This window comes from Oncorhynchus kisutch, linkage group LG8 (assembly GCF_002021735.2).
Source record: "Oncorhynchus kisutch isolate 150728-3 linkage group LG8, Okis_V2, whole genome shotgun sequence".
Lineage (NCBI taxonomy): Eukaryota > Metazoa > Chordata > Actinopteri > Salmoniformes > Salmonidae > Oncorhynchus > Oncorhynchus kisutch.
In genome coordinates, this window is record NC_034181.2 from 47,245,859 (window position 1) to 47,250,795 (window position 4,937).

Below are 4,937 nucleotides of genomic sequence, written 5' to 3' on the forward strand. Positions count from 1 at the left end.
ACCGAGTGTTGTCAGGAAACTCCCGTCACATTCGGGTTGTTCCATCTTTGAGGACATTAATTTCCATTGTTAGAGCGGTTACTTGACTATGTTCTCGATATAATAGAAAATCTTTGTTGAACTCAAATGGAACAACCCGAATGTGACGGGAGTTTCCTGACAACACTCGGTCTCCCGAGTGGCGCAGCGGTCTAAGGCACTGCATCTCAGTGCAAGAGGCGTCACTACAGTCCCTGGTTCGAATCCAGGCTGTATCACATCCGGCCGTGATTGGAAGTCCCACAGGGCAGCGCACAATTGGCCCAGCGTCATCCAGTTTTGGCCGGATAGGTTTGTAAATACGAATTCTCTCTTGACTGACTTGCTAGTTAAATACAAAACTATACTGTACTATAAATGCTATTTTCTTTATGGAATGCAGGACCTATGCATCATCTCACTAGGCACATTAGCCATGATGACTCAAAATATGGCTTTTTACCAATTTGTATTCTTTATAATGCCTTTATAAATAATTCAAAATGTGTAAAAAGCCTCAGCGTTGGAGTTATAACATGGCTATAGGCAAATCATCTTATTTAATCTTTAAAAGACTAACTAGGTCTAAAGTTGAATGCACTGCACTAGCTAGGTAATGTTATCAATCATGCCACAAAAATCCCTTCCAAAAAAGGTCATGGAGCAATATGACTACTAGCCTAGCTAGCTAGCTAATTCACTGTTGAGAAACACTGACAGTTGTTGCACTGGTGTACATGATGTAGCAAACTACAGCTGCTGTATACATTGCTATTAAAATGTTAACGTGGGTATCTTGATAACTCACTAGATGTAATCTGGAGTAACATCATGAGGTAGCTCATGATAGTAGTAAATTGTCTCCTTGCTATGAATTTAGCCAGCTAGCTAACATTAGCTACAGAGGTAAAAAAAAAATATATATATATATATATATTGGATATTCGGTGGATATTTGGTTCTCGCTCATCAATAGCTCTTAGACAAAGCGTGCCATGACTATTCAGAATCAGGAGAGGATGTGAAAAAAAAAATGCTTTTATTTTATAAATCTCTTTAATTTACATTTTTGAATCATCAATAGCCCTTACACAAATCATGCCATGACTATGAAAATGTTACCAAAAACAACAAGAAAAACTAAGCAATGTAAATAAATATAAAGTTCATTTTTGTCCATCCTCCCGTGATTTAGAATATATAATTGTCATAGTTATGGCATGCTTTGTCTAAGAGCTACTGAAGATTGAAAGTGACAACAAAAATCCAACACATTTTCTAAATAATACTGTGGATTTTTTTTTTTACATATTCTCCCCTGATTCTGAATATATAATAGTTTTTTAGTCATAGCTCGCTTTGTGTAACAGCTACTGAAGATTGAAAGACACCCACCAAAAAAAAAAAAATCTAAATTGATTCAGAATATACCATCTTCATAGTCATGGCATGCTTGGTTTAATAGCAATTGACCAGAGAACCGAATATCCAATATAAAACTAATTTTACCTCCTTACATTCGCTAGCTTCCATATTTGAATGCAGGACAGCAGCTTGAGCTGTCAAACGTCAACGCTGTAAATGCCAATGTCCAAACATAATCTCAATGTTATTTGTGGAACGGGGAAAATCATGGTCCGGGCAAGTAATGTGGACCAAATACTGCCATAATACGAAAACTACAGACGACTCAAATCTCGCTGTTTTTGGCTGAAAAGAAAGATGCATGTGTGAGCGAGCCCCGGCGAAGAAGCCGCAGTTAGCTAGTCAAGATAGCAGAAATGTGTTACCTTCAGCTGAATTCCAATGTCCAGGCTGCTCCTTCCAATGACAGACGAAGCTCGTCTGAATATATTTAAACCTATTGATTGAATATTGATAGTTTTGCTATATCTGTAAGATTTTCATGTGGCTGCATAGCATGGTTAATTTAATAATCTATCGCACAAATGCACCTCAATGACGTATAATCTCTACCAGCTACACTAAATTAGTACTTCCGGGTCACGGAATTTTGGATTAAAAATAAATAAAAGTCACCACGTAATAGTAGAATAGTGTCAACCTGTATTGATTCATGATATAAATCATAATTGTCTAAACATTAACAATGACTCATATTTTATGACATGTGCATTAAATGTGGGTTTTAAAACACATTCAAGGTAAAATAAATGCCCCCAATGCAATACACTGTATAATAAAAGAGGCAATAAGCAGTTGCTGCAACCATTTTTGGACTTAAAAATGCATGATATGTACCCATTGATTATTGAAGACTATAACTTATAAATGCCTCATGAGCTTAGTTCAATGGTTGTACCCCATCAAACTCCATTGTATAAGCTTGTTTTACTCTAAATGTTTATAAACAAAGTAAATGTAGCTTTAAAACATGGTTAACACTATAATTTGTATATCATTGACAGTCAAATCCATGCATCCATAGAGGTCTATGAATTTAAGAATGGTTCAATTTCTCAAGGCCCACACCTCCGCTTTTTCCCTAAACAATGGTGGGGTGCAGCTTTGTTATTGTATTAGCTACTGATTACCACTTTAAATACATATTGGCTTATATAGAGCAAACTATTCTAGGTGCCGAAGTAAAAGTAGAGTTTGGATTACTCACTAGGGTCTGTAGAATCTATATATTGTGTTATTTCATGGGGGATTGAGGTCTAAATATCCAGCAACACTTTCTACTCCACCATTCAATTGGTCCCAATGCAAGACCATATATAGATTCTACAGACCCTACAGAGTATTCCCCACCACACTTTTGCATCAGCTCATAATAGTTTTTCTTTATAAGCCAATATGTAATTTATAGGCCTACACTACACTGTATTGCATTGGGACCAATGGAATGTGTGGAGTAGAAAGTGCTGTTTGAAATGTAGACAGGAAATAACACCATATATAGACTCTAGTGCTAGATCAGTAGGTTATGTTAGAATATTATGTTCATTACATTAATTTATTGAAGATCCAACCATTTCTCAATGTGCTCCCCTTTATATTATTTATCTTATGTAAAGTAGTAATTAGTTTGAGTTTTTTTACCAATGTAGTTATACTTTTGTAACCTAATTTTAACATTAGTCACTATGCAAAGCTGCAAAATTATTGATTTCGTATCATAGCGTTGTACCACACTTTTATTTTGAAGCCACAATCGAAAAACCGGAAATCTTAATGTTGCTGCCAGGACGCTAATGTTGCTCGCTTGACGCTAATGTAATCTCTTTGCTTCCCCCTTCCGCATTACACAGCTCACGAGCATGCGTGGCGTGCACCCCTTCTTCCCTGACGACTGAGCAGCATCCTCATGAAGCAGGTGATGCGCTGGACCAATTGCTGGCCTGGTGATGCTGGCAAGTAACAGTATGGCCACTTACCAAAATTCAACTTCTTTGTCAAATGGAATTTGACCTTGTGTATTGATCAAAATGCAATAACATAGCTACAACAGTTGAACAGTAAGTTACAGGCTGTTTAATGCCATCTGTTCTGTAGCTTACCATAATTGCAGGTGTGCCGCCATTCAATCACCCAGTTGCCCTGTCAGGAAACCAAATATAGGCTCTCATGAAAGAGCTTATTCATAGAATATGATTAGCCTACTGTGCGCATTGTGTATAATTGCATAGTCTTTTTTGCTGTGTTGCATTTTCCCCGTGCTGTATTACGTTTAGTTTGCTACCATTACTATTATCTGTACTATTGATTGGATACATATGACAATGCTCTTGGACACAGTGATGTAACTTGGGGTCATTCGGTGTTTCGGGTCTTTCAACATCAGGCCCCCTCACCAAGGCGACCTAGGGAGAAGCTCAATTGGTTTTGCTCGACTCATATCGCCTCTCTCCTGCTTTGAAAAAGGTAATAGAGGAGCTGAGGCGAGGAAACGTGCTTGTATGAAATGAGACTCCTCCATTCCCACTCACCAGGCAAATTACTTTTTCAGCAGTGGAATCCCAAAACAAAATTTGCAAAGCGATAAAAACAAAATTTTGCTAGTTGTGCAAGACATTTTATAGATAAAATAATAAGTAGCTAAAACGCTAAAAGTAATATGTTGTTTTGAAATATGTGCATGCTTTTTTCCTTTGAGAAAAAAGCTGTGGCGGATTTTTTTAAACTTCCGTGCTAGATGTCATAAGGATACTCTTGATCATCAGGAAATGGAGGTGGTGAACAGGCTCCTCTGTTCATCTACTAACGAATTGATACTCACCTGGAGCACTCGACCACTTCTCGTTTCCGGGTCATGGAGGAAAAGACAGAGGAGGAGTTGAGGACTGACTTTTCCAATTGAGAATCTCCCCTTGTCTTACAGAGATGAAGGGTTGACGCCTTCTCAGTCCTCTCCTCTGTTGCAGTCTGGGGAAATGGGTCCTCTGCTGCAGTCTTCTGGTACCAACGACAACATTACTCAAAACACTGTTAGACATCTCAATTTGCACAATTCTCCTGAAAGAATTAAGCTGATTCTGTAGGAATATCATGTAATTTTTGGGGCCAGGATGTGCAGGATCTTTTAAATTCCTGCAGGATAAGGCCAATTAAGCAGGTGTCCTATCAAATAATTTATTCAATTATACAGGATTCCTGCAGGAATTGTTGCCTTTGTTTAGTAACTGAGTAAGTCTTTAGGACTTTTTTGCCAGGGTAGATAATCTTGCTGTCTAATGATGGGTGGATCGTGGTCTGAGGGGAGGAGAAAAGGTACATTGCTTTGGGAAGAGTCTGTGTGTATGCATTTCTTAAAATGTTCCAGTTTTCCATGCCCTGCTATCCCAATAGGGATATGGATTATCAGCATTTGGCATTTTCTGTTTGCAAAACCATATTCAAAGTGAAAACAATTAGGTATAAATACACACACACACTCACCTACAAATAGAAAACAA

General features: G+C 37.9%; 1 protein-coding gene across 2 annotated transcripts in view; it reads right to left on the reverse strand.

The window, feature by feature from the left end:
* The window catches only part of LOC109895604 (serine-rich coiled-coil domain-containing protein 1), a 117,909-nt gene extending 115,922 nt beyond the window's left edge, over positions 1-1,987 (reverse strand). For both annotated transcript variants that reach the window (XM_031830445.1, XM_031830446.1), the window contains exon 1: positions 1,809-1,987. The gene's annotated coding sequence lies outside the window, so the exon portion shown is untranslated. The remainder of the gene's footprint in view (positions 1-1,808) is intronic.
* Positions 1,988-4,937: the final 2,950 nt, after the last annotated feature.